This window comes from Ranitomeya imitator, chromosome 1 (assembly GCF_032444005.1).
Source record: "Ranitomeya imitator isolate aRanImi1 chromosome 1, aRanImi1.pri, whole genome shotgun sequence".
In the NCBI taxonomy this organism is placed as follows: domain Eukaryota; kingdom Metazoa; phylum Chordata; class Amphibia; order Anura; family Dendrobatidae; genus Ranitomeya; species Ranitomeya imitator.
In genome coordinates, this window is record NC_091282.1 from 423,171,743 (window position 1) to 423,194,091 (window position 22,349).

Below are 22,349 nucleotides of genomic sequence, written 5' to 3' on the forward strand. Positions count from 1 at the left end.
ATTTGTGAGAGAGATGGCACGCTCAGGACTGGCACAGATGGCACGCTCACAACTGGCACACAAGCCCAGAGGCCAATATTAATCTCCCTTTTTTCAGGGAAAATTTATAAAACCAAAAAAAAAATTAAATAGGCTTTCTATGGCCCACTATTTGTGAGAGAGATGGCACGCTCAGGACTGGCACAGATGGCACGCTCACAACTGGCACACAAGCCCAGAGGCCAATATTAATCTCCCTTTTTTCAGGGAAAATTTATAAAACCAAAAAAAAAATTAAATAGGCTTTCTATGGCCCACTATTTGTGAGAGAGATGGCACGCTCAGGACTGGCACAGATGGCACGCTCACAACTGGCACACAAGCCCAGAGGCCAATATTAATCTCCCTTTTTTCAGGGAAAATTTATAAAACCAAAAAAAAAATTAAATAGGCTTTCTATGGCCCACTATTTGTGAGAGAGATGGGACGCTCAGGACTGGCACAGATGGCACGCTCAGGACTGGCACAGAAGCCCAGAGGCCAATATTAATCTCCCTTTTTTTCAGGGAGAATTTATAAAACCCAAAAAAAAATAAAATAGGCTTTCTATGGCCCACTATTTGTGAGAGAGATGGCACACTCAGGACTGGCACACAAGCCCAAAGGCCAATATTAATCTCCCACTGTATTTTTATCAGGGAGAATTTATACACCCCACAAAAAAAAATACAGAAAAATGAAAAGGCTTTCTATGGCCCACTATGTGAGAGAGATGGCACACACAGGGATGGCACTCTAGCAGAAATGCCAAATTGCCAATCTTAATCTCCCACCAAAAAAAAAAAAAAAAAAAAAACAGGGAATGTCCTACAATTACTATCTCCCTGCCTGCAGTAATCTCAGCCAGGTATGGCAGGCAGCTACTATCTCCCTGCCTGCAGTAATCTCAGCCAGGTATGGCAGGCAGCAATAAGGAGTGGACTGATGCACAAATGAAATAAAAAGTGTGGACAAACAAAAAAGATAGCTGTGCAGAAAGGAAGGAACAAGAGGATTTGTGCTTTGAAAAAAGCAGTTGGTTTGCACAGCGGCGTACACACAGCAATGCAGCTATCAGGGAGCCTTCTAGGGCAGCCCAATGAGCTACAGCGCTGAGGGGAAAAAAAAAAAAAAAAAAAATTCCACTGTCCCTGCACACCGAGGGTGGTGTTGGACAGTGCAAATCGCTGCAGCACAAGCGGTTTTGTGGTTAATGGACCCTGCCTAACGCTATCCCTGCTTCTGACAAAGCGGCAGCAACCTCTCCCTAAGCTCAGATCAGCAGCAGTAAGATGGCGGTCGGCGGGAACGCCTCTTTATAGCCCCTGTGACGTCGCAGACAGCAAGCCAATCACTGCAATGCCCTTCTCTAAGATGGTGGGGACCAGGACCTATGTCATCACGCTGCCCACACTCTGCGTTTACCTTCATTGGCTGAGAAATGGCGCTTTTCGCGTCATTGAAACGCGACTTTGGCGCGAAAGTCGCGTACCGCATGGCCGACCCCGCACAGGGGTCGGATCGGGTTTCATGAAACCCCGACTTAGCCAAAAGTCGGCGACTTTTGAAAATGTTCGACCCGTTTCGCTCAACCCTATATATGACATTTTAGTCTTTTCGCTAGACCGGTCTGCCCTTTCCGATATAATATCAACCTGCAGTGGAGTGATAGTCCTTGCAAAATGCAGATTTTGGGGGCAGAAGTGATCATATAACAATTGCAATTGAAAGTGACCACCTCAAATGCTCAATCTATCGAAATACATTGATTCCCCCCACACACCCATTATTTTCCCAACTACCTAATAAATGGCTGCCAGCACAAGCATAAGGCATCCATAGCAGCCAGGAAATCGAAGATGTCCGTGACCCTTCATTTTTACAATTTCATCTCTGCACACTATCGCTGCTCTCCTCTGACTATTCCAATGATTTTTTCATTGCTTGCTCATAGGAGAAATTAAGAAAAAATTTCAAATAAAGCATCAGAGTAGCACCTTAATAATTTATTGCGCCTGCTGTTAACAGGATCTAGATAGTGAAACTGAAGTGAAGAGAACTGTACTGGCTTCATATATATTTTAAGCACAGAGCACTCTCACCAAAGAAAAATGCAGAAGATGGATTTGGTGGGATGCATACTTCAACATGTGAGGTTGTTAACAAGAGTGAAATGCCACAATAAATAACGTCTTTACGTATGATGGGTAACCCTTTCAATCCTGGGACACTTAATAGCAAACTACTCTCAGGTCCAAGACTTCTTACTATTTCCAAAGATTATTTTGAATTAATAGATTTCTTAAAATTTAAGGGACACCATTAATTTGTAGGCTTGTCAAAAAAAGCTTTACCTTTTATAGTTGATTCAGTTGAAGCGTTGCGATTGTGGCAAAAAAAGTCTTAAAAAATGAAAGGCAAATGAGGTTTAGATCTTCGAAAAGTTACCAAGTCTTGTGCTACTGTAGAACAAAAGTCAAATTGAAGACGTTAGAAGAGAGAAAAGGAGCTCTAAACAAGTGGAAGTCCCACAATGGAAAAGGTGGATATGGCTCTAAAATGTACACTCCGTGGGCTACCACCCAACTGGATTCACTTGGGGACAAGACCAAAGTTTTTGAGAACAAGTATGTGATCATAGGCTCTAAGCGCTGTGAGTGTATCCAAAATGTACCAACATTGTTATCACGAAAGGATTTTCACACCTCATTGCTCCAACTCCCTTATATTCTACATTTTTCAAAATTTGCCACCATTGTCAATGCTTTTCCTATTTCAAGAATTTTTAGAGATCATAACCCCCCCCCCCCCCAGAAGGGAATTTATGTGTCGCTCTCCAAAGTGAAGTCACAGCGGACATTTTGCAAAAATGCAATCTGAGATTCATACCGGAGGAATATCGACAGGATTATTCAAAAGAAGGACCCTAGGCATAATGACAATCCATTTCACACGCATAGTCAAATTTTCTACTTGGACTGGCGGGTCACTTTAAAAATAGAATTAGGTAAAAGGAGATTCAGTTAAGAGGTTTTCCCACGACATGCAATCACAAAACTGTAAAAGTGACCACACTGACAATGTATTTCAGGACGAATGGGCTTATATTGGTGCTAAAACGCCTGCATTACATTCCGAGTGTCGCTGCTCACCCACAATTCCCTTGTGCAACCCTTCGCGCTGCCGTAAGCTTGACAGCTGATCCACACTGCCTAAATGCTAAGACTAGGGAAACAGCTGATTTTTTTGCAGACTTTATCACTCTTGGAAGACCTCTGCTGATCAGCGTGTGCGGGCAGTGAAATACCTGCTACAGTGCAGGCAGAGTATAGCACTGAACAAAGGTAGTAACTTTTTCGAGCATATGTAGAAAAGATATGCAGGGACAACACAAAAAGAATCAAAGAGACCTGTGCATATGTGACCAACCACTACAATGCTTGCTGGGAAATATAACTGTAGAACAGTACAGGTTTGAATAAAGGGAATCTGTCAGCAGGACTTTACACTCCAAACGATTTAAAAAGAAATCATTTTAATTTTAATTTCATAAATCAATTGTACACATAATAATAAGCAACTTTGTGATATATCTTGTCAGAAAAATCTGCTTCTTTCTCTGCCAAAGTTGATCAGTCATTATCAAAATTCTCTGATAAGAGCTCCTCCCATTTTCATAGTATTGTGTCCATAGAAGCTCCGATCTCAGTAATGGGAAGGTCTGTCTGCACTGAATACATATTTTATCTCACAATTGACAATTTTGAGAATGACTGATCAATTCTAGCTGAGAAAGAAGCACATGTTTCTGATAAGATATATTACAAAGTTGCTTATTTTCATGTATACCATTGATTTATTAAATAAAAATAATTAAAATGACTGTAATGCTTGTAGTTCTTTCAAAGAAAAGTCCAGCAATACCTTTACATGGCCAGTCCATTTCTCCACTACAGAGAAATCAGTATTTTAATTTATACGCAAATGAGGCTAAACATCTGATGTCTCTGTCACTCCAGCTCTATTCCCCACCCAGTGCTGCCTGCTCCTGCTCATTTGCCTGAAGTCGCACAGCATAGAAGCTGTCAGTCAAGCAGGAAGAGGTGGTGGTGGACAGGGAATAGAGCTGGAGTGACTGAGGCTTCTGTCCTATAGCCTAATTTGCATATCAATTCAAACACTGATTTCTCAGTGACTGAGGAATGGACTGGCCATGTGAAGGTATTGCTGGATTTGTCTTTGAAAGAGCAACATGCATATATGAATAGTTTGGGGTGTGAATTCCTGCTGACAAATTCTCTTTAAGCTAATAAGTTTTGATTGAACATTAACTGGAACAGAAAGAAAAATAGCGACTACTATAACTTTCAGGATGTATTTAATTAGATAATTTATAATGAGCTTCTAATAAAAACCTGATATATATATTTGAAAAATTGTAGCATAGTTGCCAACTCTAGTTTTGGAGGTGTGTTTATCCTTTCTTAATATTTTTTGCTTTGACCAAAATTTAAAATTGATAATTTTTTTGGAAAGTAAGGATTCAAGTTACTTTGGAGAATATTCTTCTTGGTTCTTTACTGGAGATTGAAAAGCTACAAATGATATTTTATCAAGTATAATTCTGAAATAATATGTGAGGTATATAAAATTAGCGATATGTGCACTAAATGTATAACTCTCACCATTGCTCAAGGCATTGACAACACAAAACACATCTATGTTCTCATCTCCTAGAATATCATCTGGTGTTATTATTCATCCTTTTTCTAATATTAAAAGAATCCGAAACATATTTTGGAGGTAAAGACATGCTGATCTAAGACCTCTGTGTCCTAGATCCTGGAATACACTCAATCTCCTACCGACAATATTTTGTACTTTCTCACAACTTTACCCTTTGATTGTACATTTTTAGCCATACGTGTACCATGCACACAGGATGCAAAAAAAAAAATGGGAAATGATTAAAAAATGTTAAAAATATAGATTTTCCAAGCCTTGCAAGACTAAGTAGCCTTACTGTAGATTTATATAAGATGCTAAGCAGGAGAGCACATATAAAATATCCGTGGTTTTTGGTGTGCCTTTGAAGACTGGCATTTTTAAAAGAAAGCTGCAGACTATTTAGCCCTTTTACTCTACTTTTCTTATGTCCTTTGTAGATAACACCATTGCATAGACTTCCAACCCTTCAGAATGACAGACGTTTTTCATAAGCGTACACTGCACAGGGAAGAAAAGAGGTTGGTGTCAGAGAATAAAAGAGACTAGGTCCTTTGGCCTGATGTTCATGTTACCCAAAATAACAGTGGATAACAGGGGAGGAAGCTCAAATATTATTTGAGGTGGGCAAAGTGTATTCACCGCTTTGATGCTTTCTGTGGCTCCAAATCTTTCATTTGTGTGGTTTTATAACTGAAATCACCTTTTTTTGGAAGTAGGATAAGGTATAGCAGAGCTAAGTACCATTCTTTAAATCCTTGCATTATTGTACATTGATACTGGGTTTTAAATTAAACTGAGTGAAACTTTTGATAAAGATGCTGTATTGGGTTTGTTAGGATACAAACTAGTTGTAATCATGTACATTTAATAAATATAAGTTATTGTAAGACCTTTTTGGTTTTTAGTTTAAAGCCCACCTAAAAATTGGAAAACTCATCTTTATAGGTATTATTTACTCTAAAATACATAAAAAGGTGGGGCTGATGGATAAAACATTCTGTGCCACTGTGTTGAGCCATAAGGACATCAAAGAGGACATCTCAAGCTTTATGATATTCTAAAATGTACCTCTCATCATAAAGAAAAACAATCATAACAGAGGAATAAGAGCTGTTAATCTACCTAAAATTGTTTGCTTAGCAGAATCTGCTGCAAAATAGCAGGATTGATCAGCGCTGGTCCATGCTGTGGGAACTCAGCAGCCAACAACCCCAGACCACAACCATTCCTGTCTGCAGCAGAATCTTGTATGGAAGTGATCGGTAAAATGCAAGTGATCAAAAAAAATATTGTGCACAACTCGGCACTATAATCATTTTTTTTGTATAAGGTATACTTCATGGGTATCTTCACCATTAAAGGATGTTTTCTGGGCCAGGGCAAACATTAAGCAAGCACCCTACCATGCTGAGTCCTAGCAGTAGGAAGAGAAACTAGTCAGCATGTGATCGCAAGTATATGAAATTGCATACTTGCAGTCATGTGACAACCACGTGTGCCAGTAAGTAATTAAATTTTGACATTGTGTACATTATATACTGTTAGAATTTGGCATGCTACGGTACTTGTTGAAAATTTGCCCTGGCAGGAAAACTCCTTTAACACCCAAGGAAGTTGTGATTTTCCCACAAAAATTTCCCAAATCCTGGTCCCAAGAATACTCAAGGATTGACAGCAGTAGTCAGGACAGTACTGGACAGTATTAGTCTAGTTGTAAGAAGAAGGACCGGACCAGGGGTGCCTTTTTTGCGCCGGGTCCGGAACTGTCGGGGCTGTCTCCTCTGTTGTCTGGGGGAAAGCTTAGAGACCCGACCAACCTTTGCACTTAGCAGCAGGGGGCTGGCTAAGTGTCTGAGACAACAGCGCTCGCAGGAACAGACAGAGTTGGCGGAAGAGACAGCATGCAGTGGACAGGGGTGAGTGCACCTTCCCTCGAGCACTGGCACGACGCAGGCCCACGCCAGAGCATCCCTGCTGCTACCAGCAGAACTTGAGAGAAAAGACATGGTGTGCCCGCTGACTGTGACTAAGCAAAAAGCTGAGCGCTCCTAGCCCGTGAGTACCGTGTGGGTGCCACTTGAGAGAGACCAAGAGTGGAACTGCTATCAGCGCTCCAGTATACTTTTGTCGGACCACGTTTGGCTCAGACCATGTGGTGTCTTCCATCTTTCCAGCCATACTGGTACATGGACTAGGGACTCAGTGGAAGGTATTGGAGACCAACCGCTGCCGCCAGAAGACAGAGCACCATTATCTCCAGGACATATGTGGACAAGTGTCGCGTCAGCCGTTGTTGGTGCCATCAACATTTCACAACACCCACAGCCTGAGGATCAGCGGATAGGATAAGTTAACCCCACAAGAACTGTCCCTACTGTCTTCACTATTTTTTAACCCTACCCACAATTTCACCATTGAACTGTTTTATTTCCTGTTTAACCCTTTACCTCCTTATGTGGAGTAATTAAAATCCAGTTAACACTTGCTCTGTCTCCTGCCTGTTACTGCATCCCGCAACCTGCTCACATAGTCAGGAACTGAACATAGATTTGCTACCAGGAATGCAGTCAAAAAAGCAATAAGCCAGAAGACAATGTGAAAGTATAGCGAGGAACACAGCCAAGGATCTGAGCTTGGATTAGTATAGCAGGTATCTCATGAACCATCCAAAGAGTGAGGCAGATGCAACATCAAGCCAGAGGATAAAGAGAAAGGTGTAGTCAGGATCATAGCCAAGAATCGAAGACCGGAATAAAGCTAAAGGTATAGTATGAACAATTCAAGCAGCAAAACATCTAGGAGCAAGGTCAATATTAGGCCTACCACTGAGGATCTACAGCAGCTGAGCCATGATCCAAACCAGCAGGTGTTGAAGTTGGTATATCTGCCAGCATGATTTAGCACCCCAAACTATTTATTTACATGATGTTCTTTCAAAGACAAGTCGAGCAATATCTTTACATGGCCTGTAGATCTGAAGTCACTGTCACTCAAGCTCTATTCTTCTCTCTGCTTTGCCTGCTCTTGCTTGATTGATAACTCCTTTGCCTGAGTCCCACATCATAGAGGCTGTCAGTCAAGCAAGAGGTGGCAGCACAGGGTGGAGAATAGAGCTGGAGTGACAACTTTACATGTGTGATAGCTTTTCAGACTCATTTACTGTACATATCAATTGAAATGCTGATTTCTCAGTAATGGAGGAACATACTAGCCATGTTAAGGTAATGCTGAGCTAGTCTTTGCAAGACATATAGTACAGGCACATATAAATAGTTTTTTTTAGGGTGGGGGTGTTGAAATCTTGCTGACAGATTGCCTTAACCCCTCTGTGACCTTAGACGTACTATCCCGTCGAGGTGCCCTGGGCTTATCTGACCCTGGACGGGATAGTACGTCATAGCCGATCGGCCGCGCTCACGGGGGGAGCGCGGCCGATCGCTTATCGCAGCTGACATCCGGCACTATGTGCCAGGAGCGGTCACGGACCGCCCCCGGCACATTAACCCCTGGCACACCGCGATCAAAGATGATCGCGATGTGCCGGCGGTGCAGGGAAGCACCGCGCAGGGAGGGGGCTCCCTGCGGGCTTCCCTGAGCCCCCCGCAGCAACGCGATGTGATCGCGTTGCTGCGAGGGTCTCCTCACCTCCCTCCCTGCTCGAGCCCCGGATCCAAGATGGCCGCGGATCCGGGTCCTGCAGGGAGGGAGGTGGCTTCACAGAGCCTGCTTAGAGCAGGCACTGTGAAGGCTGCAGCGCTGCATGTCAGATCAGTGATCTGACAGAGTGCTGTGCAAACTGTCAGATCACTGATCTGTGATGTCCCCCCCTGGGACAAAGTAAAAAAGTAAAAAAAAAATTTTCCAAATGTGTAAAAAAAATAAAAAAAAATATTCCAAAATAATGAAAAAAAAAAAAAATATTAGTCCCATAAATACATTTCTTCATCTAAATAAAAAAAAAAAAACAATAAAAGTACACATATTTAGTATCGCCGCGTCCGTAACGACCCGACCTATAAAACTGTCCCACTAGTTAACCCCTTCAGTAAACACCGTAAGAAAAAAAAAAAAAAAAAACGAGGCAAAAAACAACGCTTTATTATCATACCGCCGAACAAAAAGTGGAATAACACGCGATCAAAAGGACAGATATAAATAACCATGGTACCGCTGAAAGCGTCATATTGTCCCGCAAAAAAAGAGCCGCCATACAGCATCATCAGCAAAAAAATAAAAAAGTTATAGTCCTGAGAATAAAGCGATGCAAAAATAATTATTTTTTCTGTAAAATAGTTTTTATCGTATAAAAGCACCAAACCATAAAAAAATGATATAAATGAGGTATCGCTGTAATCGTACTGACCCGAAGAATAAAACTGATTTATCAATTTTACCAAACGCGGAACGGTATAAACGCCTCCCCCAATAGAAATTCATGAATAGCTGGCTTTTGGTCATTCTTCCTCACAAAAATCGGAATAAAAAGCGATAAAAAAATGTCACGTGCCCAAAAATGTTTTCAATAAAAACGTCAACTCGTCCCGCAAAAAACAAGACCTCACATGACTCTGTGGACCAAAATATGGAAAAATTATAGCTCTCAAAATATGGTATTGCAAAAAATATTTTTTGCAATAAAAAGGGTCTTTCAGTGTGTGACGGCTGCCAATCATAAAAATCCGCTAAAAAACTCGCTATAAAAGTAAATCAAACCCCCCTTCATCACCCCCTTAGTTAGGGAAAAATAAAAAAAAATGTATTTATTTCCATTTTCCCATTAGGGCTAGGGTTAGGGCTAGGGCTAGGGTTAGGGCTAGGGTTAGGGCTAGGGTTAGGGCTAGGGCTAGGGTTAGGGTTAGGGTTAGGGCTAGGGTTAGGGCTAGGGTTAGGGCTAGGGTTAGGGCTAGGGCTAGGGTTAGGGCTAGGGCTAGGGCTAGGGTTAGGGCTAGGGTTAGGGCTAGGGTTAGGGTTAGGGCTAGGGTTAGGGTTGGGGCTACAGTTAGGGTTGGGGCTAAAGTTAGGGTTAGGGTTTAGATTACATTTACAGTTGGGAATAGGGTTGGGATTAGGGTTAGGGGTGTGTCAGGGTTAGAGGTGTGGTTAGGGTTACCGTTGGAATTAGGGTTAGGGGTGTGTTTAGATTAGGGTTTCAGTTATAATTGGGGGGTTTCCACTGTTTCGGCACATCAGGGGCTCTCCAAACACGACATGGCGTCCGATCTCAATTCCAGCCAATTCTGCGTTGAAAAAGTAAAACAGTGCTCCTTCCCTTCCGAGCTCTCCTGTGTGCCCAAACAGGGGTTTACCCCAACATATGGGGTATCAGCGTACTCAGGACAAATTGGACAACAACTTTTGTGGACCAATTTCTCCTGTTACCCTTGGGAAAATACAAAACTGGGGGCTAAAAAATAATTTTTGTGGGAAAACAAAAAGATTTTTTATTTTCACGGCTCTGCGTTATAAACTGTAGTGAAACACTTGGGGGTTCAAAGTTCTCACAACACATCTAGATAAGTTCATTGAGGGGTCTAGTTTCCAATATGGGGTCACTTGTGGGGGGTTTCTACTGTTTAGGTACATTAGGGGCTCTGCAAACGCAATGTGACGCCTGCAGACCAATCCATCTAAGTCTGCATTCCAAATGATGCTCCTTCCCTTCCGAGCCCTCCCATGCGCCCAAACGGTGGTTCCCCCCCACATATCGGGTATCAGCGTACTCAGGACAAATTGGACAACAACATTTAGGGTCCAATTTCTCCTGCTAACCTTGGAAAAATACAAAACTGGGGGCTAAAATATAATTTTTGTGGAAAAAAAAATATTTTTTATTTGCATGGCTCTGCGTTATAAACTGTAGTGAAATACTTGGGGGTTCAAAGCTCTCACAACACATCAAGATGAGTTCCTTAGGGGGTCTACTTTCCAAAATGGTGTCACTTGTGGGGGGTTTCTACTTTTTAGGTACATTAGGGGCTCTGCAAACGCAATGTGACGCCTGCAGACCATTCCATCTAAGTCTGCATTCCAAATGGCGCTCCTTCCCTTCCGAACCCTCCCATGCGCCCAAACGGTGGTTCCCCCCCACATATGGGGTATCAGCGTACTCAGGACAAATTGGACAACAACTTTTGGGGTCCAATTTCTCCTGTTACCCTAGGGAAAATACAAAACTGGGGGCTAAAAAATAATTTTTGTGGGAAAAAAATTTTGTTTTATTTTTATGGCTCTGCATTATAAACTTCTGTGAAGCCCTTGGTGGGTCAAAGTGCTCACCACACATCCAGATAAGTTCCTTAGGGGGTCTACTTTCCAAAATGGTGTCACTTGTGGGGGGTTTCAATGTTTAGGCACATCAGTGGCTCTCCAAACGCAACATGGCGTCCCATCTCAATTCCTGTCAATTTTGCATTGAAAAGTCAAACGGCGCTCCTTCCCTTCCGAGCTCTCCCATGCGCCCAAACAGTGGTTTACTGCCACATATGGGGTATCAGCGTACTCGGGACAAATTGGACAACAACTTTTGAGGTCCAATTTCTTCTCTTACCCTTGGAAAAATAAAAAATTGGGGGCAAAAATATAATTTTTGTGAAAAAATATTTTTTATTTTTACGGTTCTGCATTATAAACTTCTGTGAAGCACTTGGTGGGTCAAAGTGCTCACCACACCTCTAGATAAGTTCCTTAGGGGGTCTACTTTCCAAAATGGTGTCACTTGTGGGGGGTTTCAATGTTTAGGCACATCAGTGGCTCTCCAAACGCAACATGGCGTCCCATCTCAATTTCTGTCAATTTTGCATTGAAAAGTCAAACTGCGCTCCTTCCCTTCCGAGCTCTCCCATGCGCCCAAACAGTGGTTTACTGCCACATATGGGGTATCAGCGTACTCAGGACAAATTGGACAACAACTTTTTGGGTCCAATTTCTCCTGTTACCCTTGGTAAAATAAAACAAATTGGAGCTGAAGTAAATTTTTTGTGTAAAAAAGTTAAATGTTCATTTTTATTTAAACATTCCAAAAATTCCTATTAAACACCTGAAGGGTTAATAAACTTCTTGAATGTGGTTTTGAGCACCTTGAGGGGTGCAGTTTTTAGAATGGTGTCACACTTGGGCATTTTCTATCATATAGACCCCTCAAAATGACTTCAAATGAGACGTGGTCCCTAAAAAAAAATGGTGTTGTAAAAATGAGAAATTGCTGGTCAACTTTTAACCCTTATAACTCCCTAACAAAAAAAAAAATTGGTTCCAAAATTATGCTGATGTAAAGGAGACATGTGGGAAATGTTACTTATTAAGTATTTTGTGTGACATATCTCTGTGATTTAATTGCATAAAAATTCAAAGTTTGAAAATTGCGAAATTTTCAAAATTTTCGCCAAATTTCCGTTTTTTTCACAAATAAACGCAGGTACTATCAAAGAAATTTTACCACTATCATGAAGTACAATATGTCACGAGAAAACAATTTCAGAATCACCAGGATCCGTTGAAGCGTTTCGGAGTTATAACCTCATAAAAGGACAGTGGTCAGAATTGTAAAAATTGGCCTGGTCATTAACGTGCAAACCACCCTTGGGGGTAAAGGGGTTAAAGCAGAAGATATTTAACCCTTGGCCTAATGTCAATGATGAAACCTTTTCACCACTGGGACTTTTGACACCAAGAGTTGCACAATAACATAAGAGTTGGGTTATTTTGTATAAACATTTGAACAAGTATGTAAAATCAGTGATATTAAGTAAATGAAGATGTTTTCAATGCAGATAATGAAAATAACAATATTTATAGCACTGTTGGGTAGCATTTCCAATCATATTTGACATGTTTTCTGTTTCTGACTGTTCAAATAAAAGCAAACAAACCTTTATTTTTTTTGTAATTTATAAATGATTCTGGTTTGAGAAAATACAATTTGTTCATTAAGAAAGGTTTGGCATTTTCCTTATACTATTTGTAAAGCAGTTCCTCATGGTTTTCTACATCTCTGATTGTAATCATGCAGTAAGTTTGCAACCATGAAGGATGAAAACCTGTCTTGGTCATGTGGTGGACACACGGTTATCAGATCACCCTTGTGTAACAACCCTGAACCTATGTGACAAGCACATGACCGGGACAGATTTTCATCCCCTGGATGTAAACTACTTTACGGTTTATATGCATAACAAATTGAATGTTTGAGGGCTAAAAATGTATAAACAGTACAATATATGTATTGTAGACTTGTATTGAAATACTTACTAAAATAAGAAGGAGTCTAGCAAATGATTTAACGGTATATTTTGCTTTCATTTTGCAATTAATAGTGTGAAGTCTTTTTTGCTGTCATTTGAAAACCCAGACATTTCTACACCTCATCAAGCTAAACTTTTAATTGACGATTTGTAAAGACTAACGGGAAAATAATAGCTGCTTAAATACCATCAAGAGGAGAGCAAATTAACTTAACATAGAACAATGAATAGGTAATTACAAAATGTCAATCCTTGTTTACTTAATGGAACCCATGCAGAAAATAAAGTAGGTGATAAAGAAGTGTAGTAGGAAGAGAACATGGTGTCATGATGTACAGATACAACAATTAAAATAAATCAAGTCAACTAAGAAAGGCACAGCTGTAATGTGCAGTGTATTCAGTAAAGGGGAAAAATCAATTTAGGTTCCATAAGTTATCATCGGTGATAGACACAAGAAACGTATAAGCTAAATTTAATTGTCAGCACCTCTGAAGAAGAAGCCACAGGCAATACAAAACTGAAGGAGTCAGATGAGTGCGGTGAAAATCCAATGAAAGGCCAATGTCCACTTACGTGAACGTTCTTTGACTGAGTACATGGCAATATTTGTATGTCTCAAAGCTAGTAGTGCGTAATGACATGACTTCAGAAAGAGTAACCTTCTATATATAGTGTACCATTATCTTAGAGCAGCTCTGGGAGGACTTAAGGAGAATAGATGTGGACAGATTTTTATAGCCAATGCCACAAACTACCCTAACAAATATATATCTTTGTACCATAGAAGAAAAATATTAAAATTTGAGAGTCCACAGTGGTTGATACCTTTTAATGGCTAACTAAAAAGATGGTAACAAATTGCAAGCTTTCGGGACTACCAAGGTCCCTTCTATGACTGATAAAGAGACCTGAGTAATCTTGAAAGCTTGCACTTTTTTACCCTCTTCTTCAGTTAGCCATGAAATGGTATCAACCACTGAGGACTGTCACACTTTAATATTTTACCAGCTCTACCCTATAAATGAATGTGTTTAACAAGCCTTGTGTCACATATAGGTGACATCAGAAAGGTACAGAATATACCAGTAAGACAATGTATAAATGATCATATATAAGAAAAATGGACAACAATGAAACACAAGGAACACTGTCCTGTCCTGCTGACCGATGCACACAGCTTTCTGCATATTAGCATTAATAATTAAACAAAAGTAGCAGCATAACAATAATAACAACTTAAATGACAAAAAAACGAATGAAGTACACAATTAGGGTTGATATATATTAGCCCATGGAGTGGTCAGGGCTCACATACAGTAGTTAAAAAGCAAAATAAACCAAATTAAGCATACAAAAAAGTATATATTTTAATATTTATCCATAAAAAGAATGTACAAATCAATCCATTTTGTGCATATATCATCTTATTGAACAACTAGTCCCTGGATAAGCAGTACAAGTTACAGGTTGATGCATTTCAAATCGGGATAGTTCTTGTTCATAACCCAGACTCTATTCAACTAAAATGAACTACTCCCAATCAGTAATACATGCAACTACAATTTGTAGTTTTATTGTCATGGCATTTGTAAGGTCACGTAGGATCATATTAGATCCCCTGGACATAACTGAACATGTGTAGCAGGCTGTATGATAGTGGTACATTGAGGTAATTGACTGATTGACATTACAGCCTTCTTGCACATCAGCATTACTTGTCCTCTTCTGTTGACTTGTCAACATGTTAAAGTCTACTAATGCGAACCGATGCAACTGCCTAATACATTATAAACATTTACTGTACCGTATAGTATAACATGATCAATAAAAATGTTACCATTACCTTCTTTTTTAAGGTTCTCAAAGAGCTTCAGACAAAACAAAAAGATTTTCCTTTCCTGTCACTACCTATTCCTCATCTCACAAGACGTCCAAGCCTTCCTCAGCACTAAAGTCGATCCTGCTTTATCCCAAAGAAGACTCATGCATGTGTGGATTCATGTGTTGTGGGAAACTGTGTAATGGGTCCATACATGCACTCTCCCACGATGCCATTAAATTGCTCAAAACAAGCATGTGAGTGCTGACATTTGGTCTACAGGGCAATGCTTACGAAACCCTGAATCAGACGTCTTGTAGATGCATCATCAGCCAAGTCAGATGGAGGCCATAAGAGTCACTTGTCTAAGCTAATTCTGTGCTAAATTGGCATCATAAATATAGTACAAGGTTTTATATTTATGTGTTTGAGACAATTTTTGCACTTTTTCTAATGAGGGGGCGTGATAGTAATGAGAACGTGAGTGGTTTATCAGAAAAGGGACATGACTTCACTTGCAACACCTTGTGCCCAAATGTTGGCACAAGTTTCTAGCACAATGTGAGACAACTTAATCTTAAAATTAACTTGAATGAAGCAGCATAAATCACTGATGAAACTGACACATTTTAATGGGAAGCTGTCACTTGGTTTTCCCATATAAAGTACAGCCACCACCATTAAGCCCTTTTTTACAGCATAGAGGAAGTCTCTAGTAGATTTGAAAAAATACTTTTTGTTATACTCAAAGACGGTATGGTCTTGTCCAATCAGTGTCTCTGGTCTTGATCCGGCATCCTTTCTCTTCCTTCAATAGCCATCCTTCTTCCCTGCTTCATATGGATAACGTGTCCTACGTCATCCTCCCAGTGTCCCATTGGGCTCCAGTGCAGGTGCACTTCTCTTTGCCCTGCATAGGGTAGAGCACAGTGCTGTAGTGTGCATTCGTCAGGAAAAGCCTAAGAGTGCCGAAGATCCAGAAGTAAAGTTGGCACATGCGCACTACAGCACTTTGCTCTGCGTTAAGCAGTAAAGAGAGAAATGCACTTGCAAAGGAATGCGATTGGGGGACACCGTGTGGATGACGTAGGATGAAAAATTCACACAAAACAGAGATGGAGTTTGGCGATTGAAGGAAGAGGTGAGGCTCCAGACCAGGACCAGAGATGCCCATTGGACCGGACCGTAACATCTATGAGTATAATAAAACATTTTCATTGCAATCTGCAAGGGGGATTGGGGACTAATTTTTACAGCATTGTATTGTACTGGAAAAGAGGCCTCAATGGTGGTGGCCTTACTTTATATGGGGAAAACCTGGGGATTATTTCTCTCTTACGCTGTCCAGTCTAATTTTCCCTTCTGTACAAAGTAGACATTATTGATAAATAAGTCCCACTATTGTAATGTATAATCAGAAAGTGAAATAGATTAGGGGACCCTCTACCCATTCACTGGTAATGGTAACTGTCTTCTTAAAAAAAACTTGTGAATTGACGTGAGATCAAATAATTATTACTGCTACTAGTGGACTGAGAAATTCAGTAAAATCCTGATAATAATATACAAAAATTAATAATAACATGTTCATATTCCACAAAGATTGTATTTCTTAGTCTGAACGAAGGCTGCAAAGGGTAGTTTAATGTCAAAGGGGTGTAAATATACAGGAGCTTATTATGTCCATGTGGGTTTATCTGTGAACGTATCTCATAATTATATCTCAAACAGCTTCCCTAAGGCTGCATCTCTGATGGAGGTTAAGTATAAAATATCTGCCATTACGCTGCACTAGTTATGTAACTTGACAGACCATCTGAATGTACTTACTTTCCTCTTTATCTACACAAGGGATCATCAATAATGGATGCTAATACAAATTGATTGGATTGTACTGGAGAAAGGTTTAAGTGAAATCGGACTCAGATACATAAATACTGTAATACTGGTTTTAACAGTAGCAGAACACAAACTAATGGAAGCTATCTGGGATCAGACACTTTAGGGTGTCCATTATATAACATATACCCATAAGCTCTGGTAGATATTGTAGCATAAGATACAGCTCATGACCTTTGGGGGTCATACGTGATGGTCAATGAGGACAGAAACTGTCGCATTTACAGTTACTTCAATATTCGTGTATCTTGACAGTTTCTATACCCACGAGAATTGCTTGTGTGCAAACACAGAGTTATGCTCGGCAATATGCGGTTCCGTTCCATCAGTCGTGTTTGTGGCTCTTCCTATTTCTGTGATGGATTTGTAAGCCTATTTGAATAACTAAAAGTGGAGAAAAGCAGACAAGTCTCCAGACATTCCCTCTGTGAATAAGGAGCTCCAGGACTTAAAGCAAAATCAAATGTACAGATACTTGAAAGAAATACATTTTTTCCATCTTCTTTTTTTGCATAGGTTTAATGTAGTTTGAAGTCATACAAGTAAAACCAACATACTCAGTTAGCAATGATTTAAAAAGGAGGACTAAAGTCACAAATAAAAACACGCAGCTTATATTTTACTCAAAAAGGCGTTGAGCTGCCTTTGGGGTAGAAGTCTGCAGTCATTCTATGTGACTACAAACTTTGCGCACTGTGTGGTTTCTCTGGTGCCGGTCATGTGACTGCAATTATGCGATTTACATACTTTCGGCCACATTCCAACAAGACACGTCAAGTCTTTTTCAGTATACTTGCACCGAGCGAGGTCACACACGTCTAGTCGACATGTGACCGCTTGTATGCAAATCACATACTTGCAGTCACATGTTTGCCGCTTTCGACGCTGGCCCTGAGAATCCCCATAGTGTGTAGTGCGGAGTGTGTAGTGAGGACTCACAAGTCCGCAGTCACACAGAGCGACTGCAGACTGAAACCCTAAGGCCAGACAACCCATTTTAGCATATAGTTGAAAAAAGTAAAAAAAAAAATGGCACTAGCGCTGCTAAATTAGCAAAACGGTCCGGGGTATTTTTCTCCACTTTCATTGAATAAACTAAATCAGGTTACAAGGCTAAACATTTCAGTACCTTACCGATATTCCTGAGATGGTATAGCCCTACATCATCATGTGCAAGCGAATAGCAGCAGCTGAGATTTTAAGAACAAAGTCTCAAAACAGAGTTGTGCCTGGTGGTAGCACATCTTTTTAAGGAGAGCACATTACCCTAAGAATTTAGAAAAAGCAAGCGGCACATCCAAGAGGCAAAATGGTAAAATCTTCTTCATTGCATAACAAACATTGTTAAAAAAACCTTGTAGTAGTAAGGTTCACATGATAGCCATGACAGGCTGATGCATTTCTTGGGTGACAATAGTGCTCCTACTCATAGTCAGGACTATAGAGAAGATTTTGTCATGATACCTCTCGCATGTGCCACTCTTTTTCTATATTTGTAACGGTTTACTGGAGCATTGGCGCCCATACATATCAAGCCAGGATATATTACTTGGACTATGGAAATGATGAGACCTTTTACCTTAACTATTGGTTTATACCAGACTACTATCTAAACCATAACCTAAGATTTGAGTGTCCTGTTTTGGTGGAATTTTCGGCAAGCATTGCAGCTTGCCAATTCTTAACACTAAGTAATACACATGCTTTCAGGATTCGGTACTACTTGCTGGTTGCAGTAGCTGACACATTACATTAATTGTGTGATTTGCATACTTGCAGTCACGTGCTGATAAGATTCTCTTTCTGCTTCTCTCTATATTCATTGAAGCAGGAGGAGAAAATTGTCAGCAAGTATGAAAATATCAAACTTGGAGTTATGTGACGTCCACTGGATCTGTCTGAATCTATATTACAAGATTCAGAAAGCTGCGTTGCTTGCCGAAAAATTTCTCCAGGCAGGCTGTCGGCGAGAAACTACAATAGACAGTTTTGATAATAAAATATTTTTTAAAGTATTGAAAAGTGAGGTCTGTAAGAATAGATAAACATGTAACCAAGGACCAATGTGGAGAATGAGGCAGCATGTCCAGTGAAACAAACCTTTCATTAACCCATTGGGTGTTTCAGCTCAAATGAGTGAGCATGGATTAGTAAAAGGTTAATTTCACGGAATGTTCTGCCTCACTTTCCATATTTGTTGCCTGGTGGCTTCTGAATAAAGTCCACAGAGCTGTGCAACCACTCTGAAAATGATTGCAAACACAAATTCTTTGTTGTTATTATTATCTTCATTTAATTTGTCTTAAATGAAAAAACACAAAAAGAATTGTCCTAAAGCCAAATTGGATATAATTCCACACCAAACATAAAAAGGGGGTGGACAAAAGTATTGGCACTGTTCGAAAAATCATGTGATGCTTCTCTAATTTGTGTAATTAACAGCACCTGTAACTTACCTGTGGCACCTAACAGGTGTTGGCAATAACTAAATCACACTTGCAGCCAGTTGACATGGATTAAAGTTGACTCAACCTCTGTCCTGTGTCCTTGTGTGTACCACATTGAGTATGGAGAAAAGAAAGAAGACCAAAGAACTGTCTGAGGATTTGAGAAACCAAAATTGTGAGGAAGCATGAGCAATCTCAAGGCTGCAAGTCCATCTCCAAAGACCTGAATGTTCCTGTGTCTACCGTGCGCAGTGTCATCAAGAAGTTTAAAGCCCATGGCACTGTGGCTAACCTCCCTAGATGTGGACGGAAAAGAAAAATGGACAAGAGATTTCAACGCAAGATTGTGGATGTTGGATAAAGAACCTCGATTAACATCCAAACAAGTTCAAGCTGCCCTGCAGTCCGAGGGTACAACAGTGTCAACCCGTACTATCCGTCGGCGTCTGAATGAAAAGGGACTGTATGGTAGGAGACCCAGGAAGACCCCACTTCTTACCCCGAGACATAAAAAAGCCAGGCTGGAGTTTGCTAAAACTTACTTGAAAAAGCCTAAAACATTTTGTAAGAATGTTCTCTGGTCAGATGAGACAAAAGTAGAGCTTTTTGGGCAAAGGCATCAACATAGAGTTTACAGGAGAAAAAAGAGGCATTCAAAGAAAAGAACACGGTCCCTACAGTCAAACATGGCGGAGGTTCCCTGATGTTTTGGGGTTGCTTTGCTGCCTCTGGCACTGGACTGCTTGACCGTGTGCATGGCATTATGAAGTCTGAAGACTACCAACAAATTTTGCAGCATAAAGTAGGGCCCAGTTTGAGAAAGCTGGGTCTCCCTCAGAGGTCATGGGTCTTCCAGCAGGACAATGACCCAAAACACACTTCAAAAAGCACTAGAAAATGGTTTGAGAGAAAGCACTGGAGACTTCTAAAGCGGCTAGCAATGAGTCTAGACCTGAATCCCATAGAATACCTGTGGAGAGATATAAAAATGGCAGTTTGGAGAAGGCACCCTTCAAATATCAGGGACGTGGAGCAGTTTGCCAAAGAAGAATGGTCTAAAATTCCAGCAAAGCATTGTAAGAAACTCATTGATGGTTACCGGAAGCGGTTGGTCGCAGTTATTTTGGCTAAAGGTTGTGCAACCAAGTATTAGGCTGAGGGTGCCAATACTTTTGTCTGGCCCATTTTTGGAGTTTTGTGTGAAATGATCAATGTTTTGCTTTTTACTTCATTCTCTTTTGTGTTTTTTCATTTAAGACAAATTAAATGAAGTTAATAATACCAAAGAATTTGTGTTTGCAATCATTTTCAGGAAGAAACTGAGTATTATGTGACAGAATTGCAGGGGTGTCAATACTTTTGGCCACAACTGTATGTGCGAGAGAAATCAGAAATCGCAGCATGCTGCGATTTGCACCTAATATCGGCCGAGATTCACAAATGAAAGTCTATGGGTGCGAGAAAAACTCACACACCACATGGACCAACAGTGTGACTTGCGAGAAATACGCACCGGTGTCCTTTAGAAAAGCCAGCAATTCAGTGCGGTGTACAGTAAAATCACACTGACAGGTTAGAATAGATAAAATAAAAGTCTGCACATAGTATAGGTATATATATATTTCATTGACACATATATATCTATATATCTTTTTATTTCATAGAGAGTTAGATAGCAGAATAGCCGATGATTCAATTGTCGTGTTCTGTAAAATCTTTGCAGAACCCAACAGGATAGGAGACATGGTTTACATACAGTAAGCCATTGCATATCAGTTAGATTTTTATATGTCCCTCACTAATAATGTTACTAGTGTGTGTGTGTGTAAAATTATGGAGCTGTAGGTGTTAAAAAAACTGGAAAAAATTGGTGTTGGCTCCCGTGCAATTTTCTCTGCCAGAGAGGGAAAGCCAGTGACTGAGGGCAGATATTAATAGCCTAGAGAGGGACCGTGGTTATTGGCCCTCAGCTAAAAACATCTGCCCCCAGCCACCCCAGAACAGGTGCATCTGTAAGATGCGCCTATTCCGGCACTTAGCCTCTCTCTTCCCACTGCACTGTAGCATTGGCATATGGAGTAATAAGGGGTTAATGTCACCTTGCTATTGTAAGCCTAGTTAATAATGGAGAGGTGTCAAAAATTCCAAAATAAAAAAAACAACAATATCCTATACCTGTCCGCCGTACAGTCAAGTCTCATGCTATAATCCATCTCAAGGGGTTAAATAGTTTACAACCCGGATCGGTGCTAATGCTACTGGCCAGGTTGTAAACCAGGGAGGAATGAATGAAAAGCTACATGCGCAGCCTCGCCGCATGATCGGACATGAACTCTGTAGCATGGGAAAGTTTCTGAACATTTTCCCGCGCTGTCAAGTTCAGCACATCAGGTGGGGAGTCAGCGCATGCTCAGTGATGTCTATTAGGCTGCGCTGACTCCCCGCCTGACTGCAGTGAACTGACAGCGTGGGAAAATGTTCAGAAACTTGTATTGCACTCTGATGTAGCAACGACATCTAGCAAACTTTGGTCCAATGACAGGTGTTGTGGTTAAAGGAACTGTATAGCCCCTACTTTAAGGCCTACATACACATTCAAATAAGTTAATGCTGATTGATGATTTTGGCAGGACCCACCTAACTATCTAATATGTATGGGGGTCTCCCGACAATCCCTAACAGATAATATTGGGAGAGATAAAAATTGGGTTCCTGGCAATGATTTACTCCCTTCTCTCCATTGAAAATGTATGAATGCTTGGCTGAGCATATGCATGGGAAGGCTGGTGAAGTTACAGTAGTTTGCTAAGATTTCTGGGCACCATTACCCCTTTCATAGGTTTCCCATAAAAGACTTGAAGAAGGTCTCAGGACAACTCCTTTTCCGTCTGCAACTTTATAGTCTAGAAAGAAATCAGAGTTAAGGAACTGTTTCTGAAGGAGACATTTGGTATTTAAAGAGCAGGAACTTGTCCTTGAAAATGCCAAGAGATATGCCCCATACTCACCCCACCATCAATCACTTTCATATGGTTGATTTATAGGTGTATTCCCAATGAAAAAAAAATTGTGATTGGTTTCACTTCTGTCTAGATTTAACGCTACCCAACCATAATTTGTGAGCATTAAGGCTTGGTCCACACGCAGCCTTGTGCCACTGTGCTCTTTCTTCTCACAATCACAGCTGTTGTACCT

At 40.5% G+C, this 22,349-nt stretch overlaps 1 protein-coding gene across 1 annotated transcript in view; it reads right to left on the reverse strand.

Moving 5' to 3' along the window:
• Window positions 1-22,349, reverse strand: part of RORB (RAR related orphan receptor B) — a 352,234-nt gene that overhangs the window by 137,508 nt on the left and 192,377 nt on the right. The gene's annotated exons all lie outside the window — the stretch shown is intronic.